General features: G+C 31.0%; 1 protein-coding gene across 5 annotated transcripts in view; it reads right to left on the bottom strand.

The window, feature by feature from the left end:
* Positions 1-16,529, bottom strand: part of LOC140050974 (ras-GEF domain-containing family member 1B-like) — a 77,656-nt gene that overhangs the window by 13,112 nt on the left and 48,015 nt on the right. The window lies entirely within an intron of this gene.

The raw sequence follows: 16,529 nt of genomic DNA, 5'->3' as shown, positions 1-16,529 counted from the left end.
TATTTACGCAATTTATTTGAAATTAGGTTTAAATACCGAGTGACATCATTTGTTTAAGTTCAGAGAAATCTAGATTTTTTACAAGGAAATGGGTGTACTACTACTGTATTGACGAAATGATTGTCAAAACAACAGGAAGGAAACTCCTTGTTTACCTAGAAGTGGGTGGAACAAATGCCAAAAACAACTAGATTTTGGTTCAAAACAAACAACTAAACTAAAGTGAATTTCTAAAAACCAATAAAAACAGCAACTTAACATGTGTGAGTGCAACTTAACATACAGTAACATGGGCCCTACTGTACACAGCAACTGTCAAACAATTGGAACCTCGACAACAGGCAAACGAAAAAGAGAATGCTTTGAAATACTCTACACGATTGAAGCTAGGCATAGAAATCGACTCTCCTGATTGGATAATTCACAGCAATCTAATCAACATAGGTGCATCTCCAATGAATGATATGCGATTTAGAAGATGAATTTAGTTAGAATGATGTTAATATTCGTAAACAACAAACTCATGATTTATGCCTGTGTACAGTAGGAATGGTGAAGTATGTATGTGCTGCCAAGTACCTGATGTTATATTCACAAAGAAATGCTCTTTTAACTAAAACTTAATAAACAATTTAAATGTGTAGAAGCATTACATCATTAGAAGATTAATTTTAAATATGAAAGTTTTACATATTTTCTTTGCTTGCAGAATAATAATAATAATAATAGTTCATTCTTATATAGCGCATATAAGCAAGCTCTCAATGCGCTGAACATTATTACCCCAGTCATTTTTTGGATCAAACACGTATGGAAACAAACTCCCATAATGCAGCTAGTAATCAGCACCACGTTGTGTCTTGATCTAACCGGGTTCCCATTTATACACACCTGGGTGGAGAGAGGCAAACGTAAGTAAAGTATCTTGCCTAAGGATACAAGCAATGCGGCGAGAGTTGGATTCGAACCTCGATCTCACGATCAGTAGTCGAACGTCCAACACACTGCGCCACACGCCCTCACGTTAAAGAATCAGTTGCACTTAGTCCCAGGGCAACCAAAAATTGAAATAGGGCAACTGAAAATTAAAAAGGTCCAGATGGGCAACCAAGTGAAATAAAAAAAAAAGATTAAAAAACCGTTTTGAATCAGTTGTGGAATACAACAGCACAGTTCAGTGTGTATCAACTGTTTTAAACACATTATGTTTCGGGCACCAAAAAGACCATGCAGATACAATTTAAATTTGATGCAATTGGATTAAAACGTCCCACGCTTTCTCGACTTGCCTTTGTAACGTCATCCACCGCTTTGTTAAACAATTTAAGTTTAATTTTCAACGAAATCCTATCAAATCTATTCATTAGTGTGCGTACTGTTACTAAAGCTCATATCGTTCAATGACGACTTTTAACTCTTCTGTTTTAGCAATGGAGACAAACAACGAGCATTATATAGTATTGGGATTTTAGAATTACAGATTTAGGTCAAAAACATAGTTAGTCCCAAAGGAGTAAGAAGTCTTGTTTATGTTATATTTCCACAAACACTAATAGAACTCTGTCAACATGATAATTTCTTGGAGGATTTCCTGTAAATGTCAGTTAAATGTGTGATTGAACTTGGATAAGTTTGACAAACAAATTTTACTGATTTACTTTTACAAAATGACAATACAGTTTAAATACTATTACTTTTTTTTCTTAATTTATTATATCTTATTTATTCTTTTTACTTTATGGCCTGGAAATTCTCCTTTGCACACTAGCAATTTGCCAGTTCGTAAATTTCACAACTAGCTAACATTTGCAGCTTTTGGACAAAAGGTTACTAAAATTTAAACTAGCAAAGTTACTTGAGGTTTGATCTGCAAATTTAACTTTTAGAATTAATTAATTTACCAACTAATTGACATGCTTGGCACTAGTTACGTTGCTCATTTTGCCTATTACATTTTTTACTAGTAACTAGTGTTTGCAAGTGGATAAAAAAAGTAAATTTCTAGCCCTGCAAATGCTGATTACTGGTTGAGAAATGGGACATAAACATGCTTTTGAAGCTAAGTCTACTGATAATGTGACAATGCCAGGATTTGGACCAAGGATGATACAGTATGTAAACAACCACCAACCTACAGTGCCACTTTGCATGTGAGAACAGTACTTAAGTTTTTTAAATGATGCCAACTGAGTCACCTTCAAGTAATAGTATTTTATCCTTTGCATCCTGAGTTAATAATCTTTTTATTAAATGTTTATTGAAGTAATTTGCTTCATTCAGACCTATTAATAATATATTTCATTTTTGTAGTGAGTCAGGTTTATTTCATACTATAATGACCTGTTCTCTGTCATATACGCCCAGATGACGCCATATTAATGTTCACAGTTATCTAGATCCTCATAATGCTCTTTATAATCACTCAGTTCTTCTCGCACATGGTTACTAAAAGCAAAATGTTTTTAACCATGACACAGCTGCAGTGTGTCTATTGTACAATTACAGTTTGACACAAAAACTACACTATTATTCAATACTGTAAAATAATTTAATATTAATGATTTGCAACATATTACATTGTACACACTGCCATGCAGAATACAATATTAAAATAATTAAACAATACTGTTTTATGGAATCTTTTTATCGTTCTTTAACATGCAAAGTTCACGATAAGGATGTCAAACTTGGACATGATATAATATTATTATAGTATTATCATTAGTCACTTTCACAAGAAGTAGGATATGTAAACTACCAAACTTTTTCACAGCCTACCACAATAGTAAACATCGGGTGAAACACATCATATATTTTTTAAAGTAATGTATTACTTTTATCTGCAACCTACATTCTGTTGTCCATTACGTTCTTAAAATATTAATAATCTCAATTTTCTTCCCATGAATATATTATGACTTAAAGAGAAGTAAATAATGACTTTAGCGACATATAAATCATGACTATGCACTATTTATATAATTATATTACATTATACGGTAATGTAAAAGCACTGAAACTTCATCATAATGTGACAATATATCACACAACATACTATGAATATCTAGTCTATTAACTTGCAGATTTCTGGATGTGACCGTGCACTTTCTTTTTTCTCCGTTAATCCCAAAGAAATTAACCGATACTCATTTCTTGTCCAGTCAATTCTTATATTTCTATTATTAGATTACAACTAGATACTAATTGAATTTATGTAATATATGCTTCGCTTGGCTGCTGGCCAGATACAGATACGGCTGAAAACTGAGGTGAAAGGACGACTGATTGGAATTTTTAACTGTGGGTTTGTAGAGAAAAGGAAAAGGGTGAAATTTAATTAACTGAATGTGCGTGATTATCATTAAAGCTGCAGTCTTATTATAAACACTGCAGGATATTTGAGGTCAAAAATGTAATTAATTAATTCCATAATTCTCAACACCTTCCTTCATTACATCATATTAAATACATCATACCAATCACGTGGTCAAAAAAAGTATTGGTCAAGCATAAAATGTTCCTTTCGCCTGACAATTCAAACCAGATAATAATTCTTCTGAGAGGGCCAAATTAATTTTATTTATTTATTTTTGATTTTAATTTTTTGTGCTTTATTTTATCTTTATTAACTATATTCATTTTAATTTAATTGTTATTGTTACATCTTTACGGTCATGATGTATTTCTGTGAGGGTCCCTAATGATCAGCTTCGGCTGGATGGACCACCCTCGTAAAATATTGTTGAAATAAACATTTAACAATACAAGATCTTCACACAGCAACTTCAAATTATAGAAAGTTTGGACTACTATACCAAATCTACTACAGTAGTTGGCTCAATGGCTCTTTAAAATTTCAATCGAGGAATGCATTTGAAATGTAAACTAAATTGTAGACGTTAAATATTTAGAAATGATGTGCACTGCTATAATACATTAATTTATTTGACACATGGAATTAATTTCCATCTTCGTCTCTTCATCTTGAGCAATTAAACATCTATAAATTTAAGAAATGTTTTTATTTCAACACCTGTAATACCAAACATTATATTGACATTACTACAGCTATTCAAACAGAAAAACAAACTTTCCCGAATAACTACAACAGAACAAAATTAAAACAACAAATGAATTGGCAATCGGATTAATATTACAGCAGAGGACTAATCATTCGGTAATAGAATATTGACGAATACTGCAATAGGATACTTTACTGAAGCAAACAGAAGTTCAGTCAACTTGTATCTGCTATTTGAAAGATGTAAATGAAGAAAATGATTTGTGGACAAAGATAAAAGCTATGACAGAAGTATGACAGATAGATTTATTGATGAAAGCATGTCAAAACTGATTTATGAAAGATGATTGTATTTAATTTCAATATAAATATTTATTTTGTAAATTTAGCAACTTAATAAAATGATAAATATGTAGCAAAAATTTAATTGTAAAATCATATAATTTTAATTTAGGAATTTAATATGAAAACAAATATATTTTAAGTGAAATTTTTAATTCATTAAGATAAATAAATATTTAATTAGAGTCAATGAAAATGAGAAAGAGAAATGAAGCCACCTCAATACGACAATTAGCAATAAAGAAATAATCATAGACAGACCTAAAGTTTGCCGGTGGTCCGTCTCTGTGGCCGTATTGACCAATCACACTTTAGGGTAAGGAAATTACTTATCCCCTAAAATTTAATCTTCTATCTAAGTGAATACTTAAATATTTTTTTATTTAAGTGAAATACTTAATATTTAAGGAAAATATCTCACTTAATTGTGATTGGTGAATACGGCCACTGATTTGGATCACCCTTCCTCTGTGTGACCATGTAGGGGCTATTTGTACTGTAAGACATTGAATTGAATCTTCCTACTCCTGTAAAATACAAGCGTGATGGCTGGCCCACTGTAAAGTGTAAATAAGAAGTATTAAAAAAGTGAATGTTTAAAGTCTTTGAAGCTACTCTGATCCACATCATCATAACATAAACCTTGGAATAACATGATGAGTAAGAATCAAAATAAAGCAAGTTTATTGACCTAACATAATTAACCAAAGTTGGAAAATAGTTTTAGTATTACTCACAATGACCCACTGTAGTAGTACAGTATAACAAAGATCAGATTAAAATGTTTGTATGAAAGCCGCACTTTCATTCAGCTTAGGGGTAAAAGAACGCCACCAAGATGTTGATCAATACATTGAACGATTACCAACAGCATGTGAAGAAAAAAACAATACACAGTTTTCGACCGGCGAATATCCCTGCGAACTAAGAAAGCACTTAACACGACTGACACATACCTCCAGATGAAAGAAAACATTGTAATTAACTCACAAGTATTACTGAAATACTAATTAAGTTTTCAGTTTTAAATTTTCACTACTGATTTTAAATTGATGGACTTAATGAAATGAAATTAAAGTGCTATAAGATTATGGAAAACAATGAGAAATTACTGATCCATAATGTTTTTATTTCAAATCTGGAACATTTGTTTTCATACCTATTAACATACAAATAAGATGTATGTGAATGTGATGAAAATGTTCATCTGGTTTGAAGATACGATATATAAAGAATAAGATGTTGAGGAAAAGGCCTCCGTGATAAATATCTATTTGACATTGTCGTTTGTGACAGACGTCTGTCATACTATGACATTATTTTAAAAATTATAAATCTTTTGTTTGTTACTCTAAAAATAAGAATTATGTCATCATATTTGTTTTTTAAAAATCAAAACATAAGGAACAAACAAACTAACACTTGATTAATTTAGAATAGCTCTTTTAAAACCACTATGATACTGACAACAACCACCAAACTAAAATAAGAAAATGGATCATAGTGTATATGGCAGATAACGTAATATTGTAAGTTTATTTTTTAATTAGAGCCCTGTATGAAACTAGCCTTGGGTTAGAAAGTGGTTAATTTTTCCATCATAGCCCTGTAAGAAAACACCACTTCAATTAAATGGCTATACTACGTTTGGTAAATAAAGGTAATATTTTCAAATTAAAGACCCCTGTACGAAACTAAAAATGTGGGTAACTTGTCTGTGATTAATGATTCTGTACTGAGAAGCCATAGGGAGAAACCTTGATGAATGTGCGTAAATTGCCAGATTTCTTACTAAGACAACTAAACCTATATGATGTCTATCAGAGCACCAGATAAAATCATGATACCTATATTTACTCTCACCAGGGGTTAAATGCTAAACGTGTCATGATACGCGCCATCAAACATACTACCACGCCATGACATTTAGTCCACACGTTTCTAGTAAAGACATACATTCAAACAAATCATGTTTTATCAAGAACATAATAACAAAAAAATTTTATAAATAAACAGTCTTGCCAGTAAATAAAGTTTTAATTAGATGGTTTTGTCATGTTTTTGCTTTTAATTCAAGGGCAGAAATTGGAATAATAAATGACATGGACATTTGTATTGTTAAAGAAAACATATTACCTGGTAACAAAAACAAGTTCAATGTTGTAGCTGGCTAAAAAGAGCTCTAGATATGAACTTGAATTGGAATGGGCAGCTGAAGCCTACATAGTGATATGTGTGATAGAAGTACGAACGAAGTTTTAACGTTTTGTATACAAATTGGAAAAGAATTGACTCCTTAAAATATACTTAATTATTTTAATTCACTACATAATTAAACAGATTGCTATAAACTGACTCCATAATGAAATGTATCTTTTAACTTGGTTTGTTTAAAATGTGGGCGGACAAGAATGTCAAGTACATTCAGTGGGTTTGGTGTGTTAAGTTAAGCCCAAGTTAAGCATCCAGGATGTTATGATGAGTTAATGTCAACCATGTTTAATTCAATTCAAGTTCTACATTTATATTTTACAGTAGCAATAAGTAAGAGTTGACCTAATGCCTGCAGTCTAGGCTGTTTAGGCTAGGGCAATGATGCAGAATAAACTGCAGACTCCTTGTAGAAAGACATGTGCTAAACAGAAGGAGGATCACAAAGGAAGCTGTTGATCTAAAACCTAGGTCAAGATCAAGCTTTGCATAAAAGGATTAAAAAACGTTTTTTAATTACAAAATCTAAGCAAGTCATTATAGCATATTAAATCATTATCTTATTTTCAAAATAAAAAGCTGTTTTGTTAAATTGAGTTTCACTGTTGTTCAGAATGTATTTTTTGCTTTGGCCGAGTTTGTTGTGTACATTACCCGAAGATTGACTTGCTATACATTTTCAAACAGAGCCATAAGTTTGTTTTGTTGCAAAACCTACACCAAACTATGCCATTTGTTCAACCCAATACAAGCTGTAGTTGCAGATTACAAAGATTTCAGTTTTTTGGAACATACTCAAATTTTATTTTATACAAATAAATGGGTCTTATCAATGTAGGCAAATTGTATACCAGCTGCGTAATCTTTATTTTGTAAAGGGTTCCAGTGGCCTTGTTTTTAATGAATTTAGGCATACTTCCAAAGTAAAAATTTAAAAAATAAAAATAATATATACGTCCTTTTATCAAACAAATAGTTTTGCACAATGCAACAATTGATATTTGTTCCAAGAAGTTCTGAACTTGTGCATAATTCTTCTGGTAATTCACAGAAAAGTTACAGTTGATCTGTTTTCAGCAATACAAACAAATAGTAAAGTATTTGTGTAAAAATGGTTTACAGAGTCCAAAATTTATTTTAGTGTGAACTGTATACAATTATTTATTGTACCACCACCACACACAAAAAGAATATGGTAATTTATAAAGAGCTCCCTCTATATAAGAACAACCAAAGGGCAAAGATGAAAAGGCTAGGCTACTCTATATTATTTTGAGCTGGGAATACTTGGTAACATATTATGTATGTAGCTTAATTTGTTTTTATTAAGAAAGCCTGTCTTCCAACCCCTGAGACATAAGTTCAAATGGTCAAAGTTTATCTTATAAGTGAATACAGTACAAAATTGCTTTCTTAAGAAGATCTAGTTTATCAATTCATAGTGATATTTAAATGATGCTGGAAGATGAAGTAAACACACTATATTAGTTGTGTTGGTGTCTTTAAACGATTAGTAGCATCCACCACGTCAACCATCTTTATACCTGCATTTGCCAGAACAACCCTATATGTGACTTAGTCCAACCCTTCTTTCAAGAAAACCAAGTATTAAATAAATAAACAACTGCAATCAAATAAGCACCTGAACTTCAACATAATAATTATATCATCGAAATGGAATTTATAATTTACATCGCTGGTATAATCTCTCTTCAATTTTTGTATACTGTTGGCTTGGAGCCCGCCTCGGGCTCGCTAATACCTAAAGTGAAAATGGAGTCTAACTTTACTATCCAAATAATTATTATAAACCTAATGGAGTACAATTGACATATAATATTAATAATGTTTAATATGTTAATATTCTATACTGAATTGATTTAAGTAATTTATTTCTTAATAATCTCAATGATTATTATTAATGACAATGAATTGCATGGTTGCGATGAGACTATTGTAGAAAATATTCTCAGCATATGATAACTATTGGAGAAATATCCATTTCTACGGTAGTTTCATTTTCTTGTTAAAAACATATTAATATTTAAATTTATCAAAACAGTTTTAACAGAAATTTACAACTATTACTTTCAACAATTTAATGCTACATTTATTTTGTAATTCCCAGAGGCAACAATGTCAGTGATAAATTAATGTCACAATGATCTCAGAATAAAATGAAGATTTTCAAATCAATTTCAGATTAGTCACACTTTAATTGGACTTAAAATTAGAGTGGCCATCTGTTACAAAAATTCTAAGTTTTGTAAAGTTTTTTCAGCATTTAGACAGAAAAGAACGAACATTGATGGGCAAGAGACTGTGGTAAAATAAGGCTAAAATATTATTTAGAAATACTACAAGGATATATAGGTTTGTACTAAAAAGAAGTAGGAGGTACATCACATTCCCTCCAGTGTAAAACATTTTCTTAAGATCCTCCCACCTAAGAAGCTCCTTTTACAGTAGGCTTACTATTTAAACATTCTTGACACCTCCCATCCAATCATTCACCCACCCTTATCAATATCACCTACTATAATCGCAGTTCTACAGTATATTAGGATAGACATTAATTTTTTTCACTGAAAAGAGGGCACTGTTCAACTAATTATTAATAATTGATGTTTCAAATTCATCTGATTTTGGAGCAAGTTATTGACCTCAAGTAAACAACCGTCCATTAAGCGTCAATTCCATTAATATTTCACGCAACTCCAACACCACGCTTGATTAACATAGAGACCTAAATAACACTACACCTGATTAATGATATTGAGTGATAACTATAATTTGGCAATGCACTGACTGTCAGTGCAGCAACACTGGCAAACTAAAACTCTCTATATCACAAATAGCTTCAGAACATTTTCTATTAAATCAACATTTTTCTAAACGCAATGCTCTCTAATGCTGTCATGTTGTTTAAATCATGAACAAACCATCCTTTTTGTAGTAAGCTAAACAAAGCTGATTATATAATAATTAAATTCAGCCATATTACTTTATTATATTAGCCTGTCTTACTGTAATTCAGTTTCAGGATAAAAGGATTAAAAAAGCAAATTAATAAAAACTGACTCTGACTGCAACAAACATACAGAAGATTTAATTATTTCTTAATTTGGAAAAAGATTTCATTTCACATGTACTGTAAATGTAAGATGCATACTTAATATGGTTCATCATTGGTGACTCATATCTGAATCGCATCTTAAAACATTGAGTGATGTGATTATGTGAGTTGGAACAATAATGGTGTTGGTCACATGATCCATCAATGGTTGATGATAAAAGTTATTGAATTTAAAGTGACATATTATTGAAGAATCTGCTTCAAAATAAGCTTAATAATCATTACTATCTCTAGATTCATTTATGAAAAGAAGCATTTTTGTTTTGGTGTTGTTTTTTGTTTTCTTGTTCTAATTTTTTTTTTAAATGACACTGGTTGAAATCTGATTTACAAAATGAACTAACAATAACATAACCGATTAAGTTTTGCATAAGTTTCTCTGTGTTCTGTTTTGAGAAAATTAATTGTATATACAGGTATATCATAAATCATATAAAAATGATTTCAATAAAAACTACTAAAATTTAACCTAAATTTAAGTCACTAGCTACTTTCCACGTTTGATTTCTTATTAATTAGATGTTTTGTCAGTAATAAAGGTATAATTGCCAGCACGGCAGGATATTTTTTTTCTCCAAAATATCTTGCATTTCAACCATTTTGGTAAAACCTGTATTCAAGGAATGTAATAGCAAGTATTGTTAATAAGTTTAAATTTTTCACACCCATTGAATCAACACTAGATCATTTAAACTTTGTAAAGCTTCTTAAAACACTACCATGCTTGATTACTTTACAATAACAAAGCCTTTCAAAGCGATTTAAATTATGAGAAAGATGAAAACTGATACTAAATCATGATTACTACAAGATTACAGTACATAAAACATGGCTTTGTTCATTTTTACTTTGTATACTGTACGTGACAAACAGAGCACAAAAACAATTGGACAACTTTGGAATAAACATTTAAAATTTCAATTCAAACTTAAAGATGTATTGTCCCCATAAAAAAATAATAATAATTCTTAAACAATTTTTTGTTGAATATGCCATTTTAATGTCACATGATAGTTATCCATTTTGACCAAAAATTGGATCGAAAAAAAAAATTTATTTACCTAAAAAACTGTCATTTAAAGCAAAAATAGTAAAATTGACTGCCAGCCAATGAATTTTTGGTTGAATGGTGTGAAAACATTTATTTATTCAATTTTTTTTCTACGAAAGTGATTAACTTTATTAAACTACAATAATCTTTTCAAAGTCTGATTTTATTAATCTTCATTTTTCAAGTTTTTGGGGGACAATACATCTTTAAAGTTGAAAAATATTTTGAAAATGGCGCCGAATGTATAATCTTCTTTGTAATACTAGTAGTGTATAATGTGTACTGTACTGTACATCATGGCTGCAATGATTTTATTGTTGTATTCCATCAAATGTGAGTGAGTGGCCGAGCGGTTAAGACAGTGGAACCGTAATTACATAGCCATAACATCGGCAAGGGGTTCGAGGCTCACTCACTCCATGGTTCTGGTGGTAGAACGAGTCTTCTCGGATAAGGACTATAAACCGTAGGTCCAGTGTACACATCTAGCTTGTGTGCACTTTAAAGAACCTAGTACATCTTTTGAGACGAGTAGGGTGTTACCCCGGTGTATTAGTACATCACAGCCACTGATCACCAACTGGGCCCTCTGGCAAACCAGTCTTTGACTGAAGAGGTTACCCACTATAAATATAAATTTCAATTCAATTCAAAATGACAAATGAATACATACAGTATACAATACAGCAATTTTTAAGAGAATTAGAGTGTTTTTAGACATTTTTAAATAGTTCAGGTAATTTTTATTTTACTACCCTTATTCTTTTTCTGTACAGTATTGAGTGGTTCAATACAAATTCATATCATTTTACAAATAACATATTTTGGAAAAATTACCAAATCAGTATTCTTCCCTTCATAAACAAAAGTTCATTGCCCTAAAATTGACAGATAATTTTAATTTAGCAGTGTCAAAAACAAAAATAGTAAATGTGTGAAGTATTTATTGGCTCGCTACTGATCTGTCCGACCAAGGTGTAAAGTTATTGCCTGTGTTTCACACAGACTGTATGCACTGTTGCAATTTAATAAGCTCAGGCTGGTCGCACTTTGAGTTCAAATTAGAACATGTATCTGAGATGTGGGCTCCATAACTCTGTACATATATTTCATTAGCATAGGAGCTGTGCATGTTGTAAATGATTTATAAGACATGTAACATCATTAAAAAGACATTATAAAAAGCTACAACTTGCAGTAGAGTGCTAAACAGAGCAGAAATTATGGAAATTAGGACATTATTCGCTTGAATATTGAATCCTCTGCCATTTTTTGCTATAATAATCAATATAAAAATAATAATTTCTGTGTTTATATACAAATATAAATGAATTGTCTTGTTTGTCTTGTAAAATAATATTATAAAGATTGTTTATTAAACATCCAAATTAAATAATTTACTGAATAAAGCAAGAATACTAATTAACAAATATTTAAATATATTAAAGGGACTGAGAGCGTGATATTTAATAATTCAGTACCCATATTGAAGATACAGTACACTAGGCATTGAATTGAAGATACACTAGGCATTGAAGATATACTAGGCATTGAAGATACACTAGGCATTGAAGATACACTAGGCATTGAAGATACACTAGGCATTGAAGATACACTAGGCATTGAAGATACACTAGGCATTGAAGATACACTAGGCATTGAAGATACACTAGGCATTGAAGATACACTAGGCATTGAAGATACACTAGGCATTGAAGATACACTAGGCATTGAAGATACACTAGGCATTGAAGATACACTAGGCATTGAAGATACACTAGGCATTGAAGATACACTAGGCATTGAAGATACACTAGGCATTGAAGATACACTAGGCATTGAAGATACACTAGGCATTGAAGATACACTAGGCATTGAAGATACACTAGGCATTGAAGATACACTAGGCATTGAAGATACACTAGGCATTGAAGATACACTAGGCATTGAAGATACACTAGGCATTGAAGATACACTAGGTATTGAAGATACACTAGGTATTGTTGAAGATACACTAGGCATTGAAGATACACTAGGCATTGAAGATACACTAGGCATTGAAGATACACTAGGCATTGAAGATACACTAGGTATTGAAGATACACTAGGCATTGAAGATACACTAGGCATTGAATACCGTATATTCTATGTCTATTTATCAGGACAATATCAAGCTTGAAAATGTCAATGTTTCAAACAATACAAAGTAAGAACTGTAATCAAGTGTTTTTCTAAGTATAATTTCATATTCAACAGAGATATAGTATAGCATCTCACTAATGTATTTAAACTATGTTTTAATCAATCGAATCTAGAACTGCCCATCCCAAGTACTTCCTGGTCTGTATGTCCCCTGTTGATAAAAAGCAAGCAATTCACAGCTAAATATCAAACACTAAACAGGAAAACAAGCTATTGTGTCTAAAGGTTTTGGTAACTAGTTACTAAATAGATATTCCTGGTCTGTGTTTACTATTCCTTATGGACTTTGATTGCTTTCACCCTACTGTATAACATCTGTCTTTCGTTTTCTAATTGAGGTTTGTGAACTTGTGTTAAATGGGTAGTGGATATGTGTAGGAGCTTGGTTCATGCCACAACACACAAAAAATAAATGTAGAAGCGAAGAAGTGAAAGAACTGTTTTGCTACTGTACTATCTTCATTTTAAGAAATTTAAGATTTATTCAGGAGTTTGTTAAAATGATCTTGTCTATTTTCCTGGGTCTGGGCATAGGCTCTGAGACTTTATCCTACCATGGTATTCCCTATTTTCCTCCAGGTCTCCCCTGCTTATTTATACCATGGAGTAATAATTTTTATTATACAGTCTCCTCATTCATATATAATTTTTCTCTTTTTTATCATGTATAAGATTAATCATTGCAAACTTTAAGCAAGCTAGATCACAGATCAATGGTTACTGCCTTGATTAGGAAAACTAAAAAGGATGTAAAATGTACAGCACATCAATATTCTGAACAAACTGTAAAATTTGCATATAAATAATTTAGTACATTACACCTCTAGTACTACAATGATATCATAATTACACGACCAGTAAGGAAGACACAAAAATAGAATACTATTTCAATGAAACACCTAAATTATTAACGATGAATATTTCAAATTAAAGTTACCCAGAATTTACATCAGGATGAAATTTATTATTTACTTATACCAACACATTTATAAATTATCTTTTAAATTGTTTAATTTGTTGAATGAAAACAGTAGACATTATGCACATTCAGCATTTTTCAACACAAAAAAATATATCAATAAATATCTGTGTGTTTATTAGTACAGTAAAGTTAATGAGACAGTATACTAAACATGGTCAATATTTAACATCAATCAAATCAACATCCTGTTATCAAAACTATAAAAAAGGTGAATAGTAAAAAACAATAAGTTGACAGTGGCAGTATTGAAATGTCCAATTGTTTATTATGGGTCTTACTCTTCATTTGAGTCTGAATTTTATAGGGAGTGAAAGTTCATACAGTAGGGATGGTTGATGCCATATTCAGCATGGGTGGCAAGAACTATAATAGTGTACTGTACACTCTGACATGACAAGAGGCTTGTAAAGTAGGTGTTAAGTGAAAATTAACTTGGGTGGGAAGCTATAAACTAGGTAAAACAATTATTAAATACTAACCATTTAACTGTTATCACAAAAAAAATACACAAACAAACAAACAAAGAACATTGAAAATAGTAGAAAGAAAGTGTGATATCACTATCAATTGTCTTTATTTCAGTTTTTGTAAGCGAACTGTAAAAATGTGGAAATCAACAAATGAGACCATTGTTGCTGTGTTTAAACACAAGACTCTCAGAATCCACTACAGTAAACAATGAATATAGCAAGATAATAAATCACAGTCTTTACATCCTAGGGTCATTGATAGTTGATTTTAAATAGCATACTACCAGCGGTCTAATTGCCAAAACATTAGCAAGGTAATACTTAATAATGAACTATTTTTAAGTCTAGAACCCTATAAATAGGAATGTAATGTTATATTAACACACAAAATATCAATTACAAATCCTAGCAGGAGGGAAATTCCAGATCAACAATTTGTAAATTCTATCCAAACTCTGCAAGTCAATTAGTTTGTAAGTTACAGTAGTATCTAAAATTAGTAAAATAGATAAGACAAAGGAAAAGTGCCCACAATGATGTATTGGTCAAAACTTGATTGGTTGTGATTGCCAGGTAAACTTTACATAAAGCACAACCATACGTAAGATTTAATTTACACTACTGTATAACAAATACAACAATCTATTATAAACACAAATCAAACTATAAAAGTAAGAAATAGCTATCTTTGTACTTATTTATTGTCAGAGTGAATGACCCACTATATGACTAAATTTAGTACAATTTTATTGTACATATACAGACAGCACAATTATGTTTTGTAATCCACATTAATGTTGAAGAACATATGTAAACTGTTACATTCTAAATAATTTCAAAATGCAGTGTTGATATTTCAAAATGCTGATGTTGAATTTAATGTTATTTTGAAACTACAAAGTAAACTAAACTATACTATTACTATTTCGTAATATATATTTACTATCTTGTATAAATGTTTTATAGGCTTTATATATGTAGTTTGTCCTAGTTTCTTTCTGTGTGTTAATAAACTTTCACACCTATACTGTAAGACTTTCTTTTTTAACACTATCTATAATATTAATAGGGTCATGTTTGTCCACCAATTAGAATCTGGGAGAATTTGACCCTATAGACATTAGTGCTTACTAACAACCTGCAAAGATAAAACTTTGTTTTGGGTTACTTACAATTTCTTCATGTTCTTCGATGTTCTGATTTATATCGAGTTTTTCCATAAGAAATCTCACTCTGGTCATTTTATTTATGTCCTCCATCATGAAAGCAATCACAACTGGTTCTCAATATTGAAATATACAAAAAAAATCAGTCTCAGATCTCTAAGACTTCTTTGTAAAAGCATAAACAAATTCTTAGCTACATTAGCCTAGATAGAAAAATGGTATCACAAACCACCTCTTTCTTGAAAAAACAAAGTTTAGCTAATAAAAGCTCGTTCAACAAATTCAGTTTGCTGTTTAAATTCTTTGATGTTCAAAAGTAAAACAGATAAGATCACTTCCTATGAAAAAGAAAATACTGGATTCATATGGTCACTGTTCAAACAATGTTTCTGTGTAACAATTAAATTAAATGCAAGAGACTTTTGCTAAGACAGAATCTGCGTAATATCCATTATTTTATAACGTGTACAATATATGATACTGTGAATATCCCATAGTAAAAGATACACTGGATTTGAGATAATCAATGTACAGAGTCTTGTGTATGTACCAGATCAGAAAAGCACCTTACACCAACTATTACCAATTCTTGAGAGATCAGATATATAAATGGCACCTTGTTACATCCATGTTAGCTGTTCATTATCTCCAAGGTGAACCTAACCTTCTCATACAAGGTGAATCTGATAAAAACACACATTTAAGCAAGGTGAAACTGACAAAATTGTACAAATGTCTGTCCACACAGAGATAAAAGTCCTGGAATGGAATATAAATAGTACTTATTGACACTTGCTGAAGTGAGACCAAGGCTCATGTCATTGTAAAGGTATGCATTCCAAGTCCTGTCTTACATTCTTTAAAGAAAAATACACAATCTATGCATGACTGCTCACATCATAGGTTTAGTGTATCATTAGCCAGGGTATTTCATGGAATGAACCATTT

The sequence above is a fragment of the Antedon mediterranea genome, chromosome 6 (assembly GCF_964355755.1).
Source record: "Antedon mediterranea chromosome 6, ecAntMedi1.1, whole genome shotgun sequence".
Classification (NCBI taxonomy): Eukaryota; Metazoa; Echinodermata; class Crinoidea; order Comatulida; family Antedonidae; genus Antedon; species Antedon mediterranea.
This window is presented reverse-complemented; position numbering and strand designations above follow the sequence as displayed.